The sequence below is a fragment of the Chaetodon trifascialis genome, chromosome 4, assembly GCF_039877785.1.
Source record: "Chaetodon trifascialis isolate fChaTrf1 chromosome 4, fChaTrf1.hap1, whole genome shotgun sequence".
Classification (NCBI taxonomy): Eukaryota; Metazoa; Chordata; class Actinopteri; order Chaetodontiformes; family Chaetodontidae; genus Chaetodon; species Chaetodon trifascialis.
In genome coordinates, this window is record NC_092059.1 from 25,482,608 (window position 1) to 25,497,366 (window position 14,759).

Genomic DNA, 14,759 nt, shown 5'->3' on the forward strand with positions numbered 1-14,759 from the left:
TGACTAATGAAGGATGTCTTAACACACCAAAATTAGTTTCACTTTCAAAGTTGTAGTCTTTAGCCCCATGAACACAAAACACTAAAAGTTTTATTCTTCTACTCTCTACTCTCTACTGGAGCTGATTTTCATGACCAAGTGTAGAAACTGAAGGGGCTGTACTTTCAGTGGGTCACCACAAGGTGTCAGTGTTTGACTTGAAGTCACTGAGCAGATGTGGCTGTAGGGGGCTGGTTGGTTTCTGAGAGGGGAGAAGGAGGCGGTATTCATACAGATGTTATAAGACTCCTTCAGCCTTTAGTCACCTGTCTCAGCCCAGTGAATGAGTAAGTTAGCTTCAGATCACAGGCCATTGGCTGGCTGCTCATTACTGAAGAATGCATTAAATCCTCAGCTGTAAATAATGCGATGACTGCTGTACATGGCTCTGTGTTTCCCACAGCAACTGGCGACCATCTTTCCCCTTTTTTTGCTTCATTTCTCTCTTTATCCCTCTCTCTCTCTATCCTTTCACAATGAGTGAAGTTCAATTTTGCACATGCTATGTAATTATTCCACCCCAGTTGCTCGGGGGAGAGAGAGTGAGAGGGCTCCTTCCTCAAAAGCAAAAGCCCCATACATCCACTCCCGCCTCCACCCTCCCCCATCTCCATCCAGCCTCCTCTGCTCAGCTCAGGGTGCTCCACTGCAGGAGGCAGGAGGGAGACCACAGCATCATTTTCAAGGCTTGACAGAAACGTGCAGAATCAGCAGCTTTGGAGAAGAGGAAACCAAGGCAGGACATAAACACTCATATGTTGTCTGCCCACTTATACATGGGGGAGGGACAGTGAACATATGGGAGCTATAATGCAGGTGCAATTGCACATTGGGGATGTCTTTAAATAAACATTTTAATAGGCACAGGACTCTTGACCCTCTTTTACTTAGCGGGCCGTTACTGTTGAACAGGAGTAGTGTTTTGCTGGCAATGAGCTCAGTGTTTGAATGCAATTTTGCCAGTACATTTGCACAAATACACACACCGTTACATTATCATCTTATTTAGCAGATTAAAACTGAGGACAAATACTCTTGTGGGCAAAACTATAAATACACATGAGACTCACTGTATTTCTTAAAGTTTGGTTGAGGTCCGGGACTGGGTCACACATTACATGTTCACTTCAGTAACGTTTAACAGAAATCATGTTTTTTTCTCCATCCTTAACCAAAGTATTTTTGTTGTCCAACCTAAACTACATGTTGGATGTGAACCTCTGGTGTCACAGTTCTGCACTGTGACCACCTTCATCAGTAGCACTTCCTTATGGTAAATATTGTGGCTCTGAACACAATCCAGGCAGGCATCATGTTTGTCCTCTGAACATATTTAGTAAAGCAAATAAGTATAATACAGTGGATAAACATAACTTATTGAAGACAGGGTTGCCATGTGCAGCTGATCAGTCTCTTTGGTAACTTTGCAGGTAAAAAGAAAAGTTAGACACCTTGGAAATATGCTAATTGTCACTCTTGCAAATAGTTAAAGAAGATCAATAGCTAGTTAGCTTTAGGAAAAGAGTGATTTGGCTTGAAATAATTTTGTTACTTACATTAAATTACTTTGCTTACGAAAGAAATCAACCATCAGGTTTTATTTCATATGCATACTGCATCATTTGACAAACTGGAGAGAACAGCTGCTTATAAAAGTCCATCTGACTACCCTGCATGATGAAAAATTACGCTGAAGGAGGGTGCCTTAAAAATTGACAGCAAGAGGTCATGACTGAGCATTCGTATGTGACAAGTTGAATGTGAGAACAGGCCAGTGTGTTCATTATAAAGCCAGGAGGTTAGCTTAGCTTAGCATAAGATTTAAAGCAGGTGTAACAGCTTGCCTGGCTTGCTCTCTCTCATACATGTATAACATTTTTTAAATCTGTAGACACACAGAAATATAAAAATGACATTTGTGAAAGATCGCTTCATTTCTATATAAAAATGCTAATAAAGTCTGTTCTGAGCAAAGCTGTTGCACCAGATGTGATGTTGTAGCATGAAATCCACAACAGCTTTGGGTCACAAAACAGACAATGCATTGTAGTCTTGTGAGATGTGTGGACTACAAAATTCAATGAAATAAAGGACACGGGACAAAAACAAAACAGAAAACACTTTTTGAAATGACAGAACTAGAAACAGTGACTCAGTGCCTTCATACCTCTTAACACCATTGCTTTGCATTGCTAAAGTATTTTCATAAAAATTTGCAACTTTAAAAAAGCGTAAGTTGTTTCTCTCATTTCTTCGGTCTAAAGTATGTATCAAACTTGTGTAATGGAGGTCTTCTAGTGAATAGTTAATTCTTGATAAAGTGAATTTTTCATGGAGGGATGTATAGTGACTGCAGAGCAGTCTTAGACCCTTGGACTTATGACATTTCTGGACATCATGTTGAGAAATGTCCTAATTACTGTAGTAACCCTCAAAGGAAATGTATTATAAAATTCTTTTGTTTGTGCCCATGTTGCTATGTAACTGAGCCATCATTTGGATGCCACTTTTAATTTTTCCTTATGTGCTTTCTCTGGTTTCTCAAATGCAATTAGACCCTCATGTTAATCCAATCCCCACCACCGATTGTCTGTCTGTTTGGCCATCTGCCTGCTGACCTGCCTGCCTGAATTTCCACCGCAGCCATGATGGCAGTTCGCATACATAGGATACAGCAGATCTGATGCATCTCATTGTAAACACAACACGCAAACAGTAGGCAACATACGAACGCAAGACATCAGCAGGGACTGATCGAGCAGGCGCAAACTAAACCTGCTGTCAGAGAGGAGGCTTCCTCCTCCTCTAAGGAGTTACAGCAGGAGCTCGCAAGCTGTTGCAAAGCTCACCATGGCGACCCGACAGGACAGGCTGCTTGTTTCGATTCTCCTCATCCCTCTGTTCTCATACGCCTGGTGTATTTCTGTCTTTCCTGTGTCTGTCTTGCTTTCCTTCACTCTTCGCTCACTCTTCCAGGAGTATCGATGCTGAGCGTCTCAACGGTCCAGCAACCATTTTAGCTTCACTTCATGCCCACACTTGTTTTGTAACAATTGGGGCAGTTAAACCTAGATCCGCTCACTCTAGATCATATAATACCATATATATTTTTGGACTTTGTTTCAGGTTTTTGTCTTTTGATTATCTATTGTTCTACACGAGGTGGCCAGAAATCAATGAAAGGCAGTGAAAGGCTACTCCCATGTGGCAGCTCCAAATCTATACATGTCATTATTACTTTTTAAATTTTTCATTTTATTGCAAGTTGCAGTTTGTATTGCCAAATAGAAGAGAAGTAAAAAGACAGTGTAGGCAATGCATTGCATTATGCGCATTATCCTGGCAAGCGAACAGTCAGCAATGGGTGAAATAAAGCAAATATAGAGACTTTAGCTCTAAGGTTTGTGTTTGTGTCATACATTTTGTAGCTCAGTCAGGTTGGGTCTGTAGGGTCTAAAGCAGTGTTTCCCAACCTTTTTGAGCCACGGCACATATTTTACATTAGAAAAATCACAAGGCACACCACCAAACAAAAATGTCACCAAAAGTATATTTATCGAAATATAATGAAAATCTAATCTCCTTTCACTCAATTTACTTACTCAGTGTGAAACCTGGGCCTGTTTAGTTGAACACAAAGCTGATATTCTTGCAGGAATTGAAGAAGAAAGACACACAGGAAGATTTCTCCTGATTGGTGCTCTAAGCCTCAGAGCACCAATCAGGTGAAATTGGATGATCTTCCACGGCACACCTGATGTTTTCTCATGGCACACTTATGTGCCGCAGCACAGTGGTTGGGAAACACTGGTCTAAGGGTCTATATATAAGATATTCACTGCCACTAAATGTCAAAATGGGCATGTGGCCACAGCTCTCCCTTAACCAGCCACAACGCTCTCCTTAAAGGTACCACTCTTCATTTCACAAAAAACGTAACTTTACCACGGTCATCATCAGAGAAAAAGCAGTTCATTCAAACTCGACAGAATCAAAATAAAACTCACCATAACCACTTTGGTTAGTCTCTGTTGTTTCGACAACCACAAACCCCGAAATAAACACTTCATTCACAAAGTAGATGTGAAGACAGTCTGGCTTTACAGTGTTCTTTCTTGCTGTACGTAATATGAATGAACATAAAGGTTTCAGCTTAGTAAGTAAGCCATTTCCTCCATCTGTAACGTAGTTAGCTTGCAAGCTATCCTGCTGTTGCTAGCTACGTAAGACATGAAATAAATTTGATTAAGGTAACTAAAGTCTTGGGGGGGGGGGCAGGCTAATGAAACAATGAACGGTGAAGCTCAGATTACAACATGAGCAAAGGAAGTGTGACCTTGTTCTCTTCTGATGCCATTACTCCACCCTATCTTTACATAGCAAATCTTTCTTTGGTTTGTCTGTTGTAGGCTACCATAGAAACATGGTGGGGCAACATGGCCAAATCTCTGGAAGAGGACCTGTTCCATCTCTAGATATAAATAGCTCATCCTAAGGTCACAAAAACATTACTCTTATTTTCAGGTGATTATACACGAAAATCACAAAATATATTATGTTCCATTTCTGCCAATAGATCCTGTAAATCCTATATACTGGACCTTTAAAAGATAGGAATGGCTGATTTCGGTATCAGACAGGGGGAGGTTGGTGCTGTAAAGTGTTCTTAGAAATGTAACTGACTATAACTCACCTGAATACTTCATCAACCACTGTTTGATAGGTGTCTGATGTGAACAACATGGAGAATCAGTTTGAGAAGTGAATTAGTAACATTTCTACTCTGTGACTCAGTTCTTGCAGTGAGCTCAAAGTGGTGCAATCCATACCAAGCTATGTTATCACGACTATTCTGGAAAAGCTGCCGCGCTGACTCTGAGTGTCTTTCTATTGGATAATCTCTAATCTAATACTACAAGTATGAATAGACCATTACCAGAAGACAACGCCAGGGATAGCTTGCATAGGAAATGCATAAAAAACTGCTGAATGCTTGTTTTTCTTAAACTATCAATCTGATTGGCTCCTTGTGGACGCATGTGGAGCTGATTGACCAGGTCAGGGGAAGGTCAGACTGGAAAACCATCTTGTGTTGGAAGGACGCTGAAGTCAAGCTCACAGCTCACAGACACGAAGTGTTGCTGTGGATACATATTTTTCTGATGGCTTAGCTCCATCTCATCTCGCTCCACATGTTATTCCTATGAAAGGCATTTCGGACTCAGTTATTATGTGCATTTGAAGATAAACAATTATTTATGTCCTCATAAATAATTATTTATATTCTCAGTTTGGCATCAAAATGTACGAGTGGAAGACCAATTGTACACAATGATGCACAAACACTCCTCTTTTCCCTTTCCCAGCCCCATCTGCCCTAAATATCTTGGCTGTAGCTGCTGAGCCCCAGCAGGTGGTGGAAGGTGTTGCTGGGGGGGTGAGAGGTGCTGGCTGTTGGGTAGCGGGGGGGTTGATGGGGCTTTGGCAGGTACAGCTGCCTCTGTAGGTTCCATGGGGATGAGTGACAGTGAAAAAGGAGCACCTTGGAGACCGGGGTCAGGGGTTAGACAGTTAGCATGCTGTTCACAATGCCTGCGGGAATACATAATCTTATTACTGTCAGAGGAAGCAGGGAAATACATCTGCAGATGGCTGCAGGGCTGAGCACTGAAATTCTGTCAGAGGTCCAGGAATGGTTATTGTTTTATAGATTCTACTGAGACTGAAACATTTTGCAAATGTTTCTTTTATTTATCTGGTTGCTTAAATTCAATTGTATTCTTAACAGGCCCCACAAACCTCGTATTGTATTGTGATCTGCTCTGGATCATTGTTTGCTCCTTCTCAACCCCTCACACAATGGGTTTATGGCAGAGTGTACAGAACCCGCTACTGAACGCATCTTCAAAGTGTCCACTGTCAAACCTTTTACTTTTTCTCACAGTATTTGTTCCTGACAATGAACGTATGATTAAGGTATTTATGGTTCTTTTTAGTTAACACAAAGAACTCTGTGAAAATCAGTGAAAGATCAACCAGACCAGAATGTCAGTAGTCAATAGTGATTTTGTAAAATCTTGGATTACATCCAATGCTGCTGTTTTTAAATTCTATAATATCTCTGCATGGCAACTACTGTATGGTTAAGTTAGGGGAAAGGTTATGGTTATAGCAAATAAATGATGGTTAAAGTCACAGTGAACTGGATTTAGAGAATATTTAGCTTTTCCTACTATGAAAACATCAGACAATATTTACCTTCCAGTGGTTCTGCTTGATTGTGACCCGGATTTAAGTGCTGCTGCCTTTTACTGGTTTTATTTGTGTCATCATTGATTGTTTTAATAGCAACATTGGGTTAAGGACTTTATGGCGACTTTTGCTGAAGTTCTCCTCCTCATGCTGATGGTTTTGGAATTTGTAATTCCAGCATCTGTGGCGACTCAGCTACTGATCTTCTACACCAGAGAGACACTGCTGTCACTCTGCTCTGCTGGATTTTTTATCCAATCATGGACCTGGCCGAAGCTGTGAGAGTGCAACCTGAAGGATACAGGGGGAGTGAAACAGCGCCACAGATGACAGAAACAGACCTCAACTATCCTCCATGATACTGTGCAATCTAAGGTCACCCAGAATAAAGACAGAGGAACCAATGCCATGGGATGTTTTGAGTATCATGAATCAAGTGTCGTGGCATCACAGATGCCTGACTCCACGAGGATATTCCTACCTCCCTGGCTGTAGTTGAGGGTTTTGCTCTCATTCTTGTAGATGGAAACGAATTGTCATAGAAGGACAGTGTTGGAGGCATCTGTGTGTTTGTGAGTAAGAGCAACTAACTGATGATGAACTTCTTTGTCTGAGACTGTTTTACCTCCAGAGGGTTATTTGGGAACAGTATCTACCTCCCACCCAGTGGGAATGCAGCTAGGGCTGCAGCCTGCATAGCAGATTGTTCACCATGAGCTACAGTGTGCACCTTGGGGCCTGTAACAACAAGGTGCCATAACTAAATCTCCAGTAATGGTGTACTTTACCAGTAAAGATGTTTAATGTGATGTACACAGATTTGCATATACATATGACCACACAAGAGATAGACATGGGATAATTTAACAAACTTTTATTTGGTTGATGTTGGACTGGGTTCCCTGTGGAAATGATGCACAGTAATGTTTGACTGAGGAATGGTGAAATGTTTAAGTAGAGTATAAGATTCACACTACAGGCAATTGTAATGGTAAAGTGGAAGCAGCTGGTACCATGCTCAAACTTGCCTCTGCCTGTTCTCCTTCTCCCAGGGTGTTTGGGTAAAGAATTCCCTGGTGGCTCACACACCTTTTTATGAGTTCCAGAGGGGTAACATCAAGTGGGAAGTGTGTAGAGGGAAGTTTGGCTGCATTGTTTAAATGCATTATTCATGTAAGATATTTGGTGGTATCTATTAAGTATATTTGGGTGTGTAATTATTAATGTTAAGGCTTATGCCTTTGAAATGTTTACTGGACTCAAAAATGCAGAGATGAATGTACAAAAGGAAAATTTCTTACACAAAATTCTTCAACAGAAGACACACTCTTGATGAGTGGAACTGAAAAACAGGAGGGTTAGAGGCAGAACAAAACACTGGATGTGGCTAGAAGGCACTGAAAGAAAGAAAACTTTTGAGAATCCAAAAGCAAAAACAAAACTAAATCCAACATAAGAACAGTCTCAGTGATAAACCAGAAAAACTGTAAGACATTGTCTTAGCAAGCAATACACAGAGAAAAACATTTGACACAGGAGGGATCAGGACAAATTGGCAACCAGTGGTGACGAAAGCCAGACTTATATACTGCTGTTCTGATGAGCCTGATGTGCAACAGGTGCACAGGTGATTAGGCAGGAGGCAGCAGAGAGGGTAAGAGGGCACGCCGAGCGTGTGGTCAGAACATACTATAGAGACACTGAAAGGACGCTTAATGTGTATTAATTGGAATATTTTTCATGACATAAATGTAGATAAGGATGCTGAGACAGTTGTTGGATACATAAACTTTTGTGTGAGTAACATTGGTACTCACAAAGGACAGTACTATGTATTCCAACAAACCATGCCTGAAAAAAATGAAGGATTGTATCAACACAGAAAAAAAGCAGCCTTCGGAAATTGTGAATGGTGTAGCTGAAAACGGTACAAGATGATCTACACGAATGATTAAGGGAGAACAGCAGGTGGCAAAAGGGTATGATAGAACAGAATTTCACAACAACAAACTCCAATAAGACGTGTTCAATGTGGTGCACCCCCCTGGGGTCCTCCTCTGCAGCTCATAACTAACAGAATCAAGCAAGAGGCATCTCATCACCATGGATGATTTTCAGAAAGCCAACACACTTAATGAAGTTTACCTCAGGTTCAACATGAGGTTGAGTCAGATGTGCACCAAAAACTCTGCAGGCCCACAACGCTCTCCTCTGTGAGAACATTCACAGAGGAATTGACAGCATGGTGCCCTATTGTCCAATAGTCACTGGACACGCACACTGTCCCTGCCCTCTTATTACATTAGTGTAAGAAACCCTGTTCAACTGACAGTGATTATAGGCCAATAACTTTAACTTCAGCTGTGATGAAATTTTTTGAAAACTAAATTGTTTGTTAACCCAAAGTGGATATAAATCCAATCCAATTTGCTTGTAGACAGAAGAAGGGCACCAATGATGCTTTTAACGACACCTATCATTTGGAAGATGTCAAAACTGCAAAGAGCACCAGTCCCTTCAATCTATACACAGTTTGAGTAGCCTGTAATCGGAGTGCCATGCCATTGTTTAGTTTTTTTTTCCATCCACATTCTGCAAAGACCTGCCCCTACTATGCCTCATGATTGGATCTGACTCTGACATTTTTTCTAACCCAAAGTATCAAACCATACATCTAACCCAAACCCTGACCAGGCGACAAACACTAATCAATCTGAGGGACATCAAGCAAGTCCATCTATGTCCTCCACTCTCAGCGCCAGCTTTTACCCTCTGGCAGATGACAAAGACTATTCCAGCTGCCACTCAATTTTTTGAAAAACTCATTTACACTTGGATGTATACATTCAGTATGAATACTTGTATGTGGTTGATTATATCTTCTACGTCCTCTGTATGTAAAATGTAGAATGATATTTGTTAAATGCATCAACATTGAACCCAAAAAAACATATCTCTAAGGAGACAACGAAGTATATCCTGTTGAACGTTATATAGAATGGATGGATGAATGAATGAATGAATGAATGAATGAATGAATGAATGAATGAATGAATGAATGAATGAATGAATGAATGAGAATAGGAGTTGATGGCAGTCTGTGGGATGTGGTTTGTGTTGCATATCAGCCTCAAACGTTCTCTAACACATGGTAAATTCTGAGCTTTCCCTGAACATAAGTAGCCTCTGTTTGCCTCTCAGCTTTGTTTCTCCTCCTCCTCTCTGTTGGCCCGCAGTAGCTTCTCTCCTTAGTGAAATGGTGTCTCTTTCACATAATGTCTCCCTGGGGATGTTTTAGGCTTCATACATTTCCACCTCATTTACTTTGCCAGCCCGGGGACTGCAGACTGGCTATGACTGCTTACTCTGTGTGTGTGTGTGTGTGTGTGTGTGTGTGTGTGTGTGTGTGTGTGTGTGTGTGTGTGTGTGTGTGTGTGTGTGTGTGTGTGTGTGTGTCTGTGTGGGGATGGTTGGTGGTTGTGGGGAAAGACGGATGTTGTGTCTAACTGTATTTTAGTGAAATTGTGTGGTATTAATACCACATTAAGTAATCATTGCAGACACACACATGCAGAAACAAGGATTTTACTGCAGAAACATCCAGACACATATGATTCTGAAATGGAATAAGTACTGTTGTACTTAACTTGGAGTAGCAATACCACACTAAGAGAAATACTCTGTCACAAGTACAGTATTGCCCCTGCAATTACAACTTACATAAAACTGCAAAAGTATTGGCATCAAAATACACTTAAAGTACCAAAAGTGAAGATGCTCATCATGCAGAATTGCCTATTCTAGATAAATATACAATATATAATTGGATAATTAGTACATTTATCACTTAAATGTTGTAAAGGAGCTCATTTTAATGACTTTACATTCTGAATGTGCGAAGTAACTAACAGTATTTGTCTTTGAACTGCAGTGTTGTAAAAGTGTAAAGTAGCAGAATATAGAGCTATTCAAGTGAAGTACAAGTCCCTCAAAATTGTACTTCAGCACCATACTTGAGTAAATGTAGTTACTTAGTTACTTTCTACCTGCCCATAGTCTGAAACTGTGCATCTTCCCTTCTCATCTTCCTTATATTGACCTTACAGTGACCGACTGATCCAGTCATCATTCCTCTCAGCTACCACCCGCTGGAAGGACACACGGCCATTATTTCCCCACAGTATTTGTTTAATTGTTTGTCTGCTCTGAGGGCACTGAACCGAAGCACTGCACAGCGCTTTATCAGCCTGCAGCCAATGAAATCTACAGCTGAGAAAAAAAAGACAGATGATTGTATTAGAGTATCTTATTGCTGCTTTTTTTAATTTATATTACAACCTTACTCATAAGAAACCTTTTTATATGCACATTTTCAAAGATATTAAGTTCTATATTTGTCTATTGAATTTTTTTTATTTCTTTTGGCTTCTGGCAGCATTTGTTGTGCAGAATTGACAAAATGATCAATGAATGATCAATCAAATAATAATTTAATTCAATTTTGGGGCTATAAGAAAGAAATTGTCTTCAGATTCTGATTTGAATATTTTCTTGTTGTTCCTTGTCTTGTTGTCTTAGTCTTCAATGATTTGATGTCCTCTATGAGTAAATTGAATTGAAGTTGAATGAAAGTTTTGGGCTGTTGACCAGACAAAACAAGACATGAAGATGTCACTGTGGGCACTACAAACTTGTTAACTTGCACATGTTGCTATTTGCTGACGTTAAATCTATAGACCAAACAATTAACACAATGAAAACAGTCATTTGCAGCTCTCAGTCTCAGTCAGCATACACACAAACCTGTTGACTTTTTTCCCTTTTACGCTGAATAATCGTTCGATCTTCCCTCAGCATTTGACTAGAAACAGTAACCTCAGGGCTGACTGATAGCGAGGCCTGTCTTTTTTTAAGCCAGCAGCTCTATTTTCAGGTCAGGTTTTAATTGTTTTGAACAGACTGACTGGTGAGCACCAGCTTACAGTTTATTTATACATACTATCAAAAGCAGCCTCACACATCATTAGGCTTTGTTTTGTCACTCTTCCTGCTGGGTGGCATTGATTGCCTCTATGAATAGCTACACTTTGCAAGATGACAGACACGCATGGTGCAGAACACAACAACACAAATAACAGGATATCTGGTCAGCTCAAAGACACCGCTTTTGTAATCAAGTAACAGAGAAATGCTGTGATATTTTCCCTTAAGACGATATGTGTGACAAAGAGACGCACAGTGAGAAAGCGAGTACATGATGCTGTGAAATTATTGTTTTTCTGAACGGGGTGAGGCGACTGAGAGGAGAATGCGGACCTTGTCGGTTGCCATAGTGATGAGTGAGCTGATAGTGGTGCAGGATACAGATTGTTCAAGTGTGTGTTAGTGGAGCATTTAACATGTGTGTTTGTATGGCAGCATGTAATTGCCAGCATATTTAGAAATTTTTTTTACTTTGAAAAAGATCCATCAGAAATTATGTGCACTGCTCACTTTTTACATCATTTCAAGTTTTGCTATTTCAAATTTCAGGAGCAAACAGCAGACAGACACAGAGACTAGCTTGTGAACGCAGTGGAGCATTTAGCAGCTAAAGAGACAGATATTTTCCTCAGGAGTTGGTGGACACCAAAGACAGAGGTAAAAGTGAGTGAACATTGGACTTAGATTCATCAAATGAACACAAACATGACTCCAAATGAATGATTATGTTTCTCCGTAGGCAGAAGCTCCCAGTGACAACACACACTACTTCTATGTGGAGACGCACACGCCAATTTTTGGGATTCAAGAATCAGAAGAAGTAGAGGACTTCAAATCAGAAAAGAAGGCTTCAGAAACATTGGGACAGAAATAAAATACATAAAATAAATTTGGGAAAAAAAAAAAAAAGTAATTCCTGCATCTATGGTTATATTTTGCATTTTTTAGTTGTGGCATAGTCAGTCTTTTAAGAACTGGCTGTAAAGTGTAAGACCATGTCTCTCTTCACACATTATGACTGCTGAGTTGATTACAAATATGACTTGGGCCTGTCGACTGATTGGACCAAGGTGGACCGAGTCTGTTCCAGTTTGGCTCAGATGATGTTCAAAATCACACAGTGTGTTTTTTGTTGTGATTCTAGTCTTCAAATCCAGTCACTGCCACTTGTTATCTTCGACATTTTTAAAAACATGTTTTAGATTTGTGACTGACAACACGTTTCGTTCAAGGGAGACATCCCTGTAAATAACAGCTTTAGCCAACCTGCTGTTCAGTAAATGGTCACTGAGGAGCCCTTCAAGCAGCATTTGATTTATTGAGTATGAAAGCATACATTTAATATGTTTACCAGGCTGATCTTCTCAGTTTAGTGTGTTAGCATGCTAACATTAGCTCATTATTACCTTTGAGGCTGATGGGAATGTCATTAGTTTTTCAGGTGTTGAATACTTGTAGCCAGGTTTGGAAAATTGTAAAGAAGACGAACATGAATGTTGGGTTGTCTAATGTGGTCAGATCAAAAACAAAGGTTACTGTAAAAACAAGTAACCACAGAAAAACTAGTTACTAAGAGAAGTTGTCCATGAGTCTGCATTTAACTTCATGATCAATATCTTTTTTTTTTAAGAGATAGTGGTTTTAGATACATCTTAACTTCTTTTGACCGAGTTTACTGACTCTTCAACTCTTCATTGTGTCCAAAATGAACTTTTGTGAAAGTGAAAGTTTGTGGCTCTTGACTGCTGTGACAGCTGTGCGGCACTTTCTCTGGATCAGTTAGCATGAGATACAGTGCCCTGGGTTCTTTTACTTCAACACACTCTATACCATCAACTTTGTCATTCTTTGAACTGTATGTCCTGGTTTAAAGCTTCAATGAAATTACAGTATGCAGTGTGAATATATATTTTAACCCTTGATGTTCAGAAGCTTTTAATTGTTCTTCTTTAAATTTTATATATATTATAATTTTATATATTATTTTATTTCTTATTTTTCAGCCAAGAAAAGGAAAAAGAAAATGATTTTATGGTATTTATTCAACAAATGTGTAAGATAATTCACCCATTTAGTGGTCCTTAGAGCTCCACTCCACAAAAATGATACTCAAAAATGATGATTTACTTACCTGCCCTTTACTTTAAGGTTACTGGAAAATAAAATGCCAGACAAACCCTTTAAACCTGACAGTTTGTAAAAGTTGGACACATTTTTAACACAAAACATCTGGCAAATATCAGCTGTTTCACTTCTCAGAAAATATTCCATCACCACTCTAAGCTGATGTGAAATCACCTTCTGCCTGTGACTCACTCACAGTTAGCATGAAATCAACAACACAATTTACTGCTTTTAATCTTGGTGACTCACAAATGAAATAATAACAAAAGCCGGCAATAAACACAAATAAAACTAACTAAGAGTGAAGCAGCAGCCTCGTAGCCAACACGGTGTAGGCTAGCTCTCATCTACGCAGCAATATGACTCTTGGCCCAAACAGTCCGCCATATAACACACTTATTACAGATGAGTTGGGAACAATTTAAGGCACTAAATCACACTTCTCTCTATATTTGTAGTGAGTCGCCGCATTCAGAGAATAACACACCTCTAGCTGCAGAGATGTGTGGTCTCGACATGAAGGATGTATGGTTCAGACAAACTGTAGAAATGTTAGCATTCAAAGTGACATGGATTAGTGTGGAAACTGTGAGCAAAGAATGTTGAATAAACTAAATTTTCTGTTTATTTTTTTAAAAAAGAAAGAAAAAGAGCAACAAATAAAGTTGAAAGTTTCTCATCAAATATTTTGGCTTATGTACAAAAATCATATCATTTCAGATAATCAGGTTCTACACAACATAAAGTCTAAGAATGAGCACAGAACTTGAAATAATGCGAAGGAATGAAGTCGGTCAAAGGAGTCACACATTATGTGGTAATAATTTATGCTTTATGTTTGCTTTATGGACACCTAAAATTATGTGCATCATTAAATCGTGAGTGACAGTATTTGTGGCACTCATCATTGAAAACACTATTTCAGCTCAAAAACTCATCATATCAGAACCTTTTTTCCACTATGAACAGCACAAGGCCTCACAAACGCTGACATATAATGGACACATTACACAAAAAGTTTCCCCCTCTTAGTCTCCTGTATTTCTCAGCATATCTCCATCGTTCACTGCTTCATCTGGTGTCCACTGGTCCTCATTCAGTCATTTATTGTCATCGTATTTATTGCATTCATTCATTCATTGCTACCTCTTTTGCCCAAAGTTTGTTGAAAGCTGCAGGTACAGCGATGTTCCAGACTTATTCCAAAATGTGACTGTTACCTTGTAACATTAGTGTTTGTACAGTTGTGTTTGTAATGCATGTCTTCAGAAAATGGTGGCTTATGTTGGTAATTGTCATTTTTATGCTGCTTTATAGTTTGAGCTGTGAGTGAGGTGGCTGGTATGTTTCTTGAATCCAGC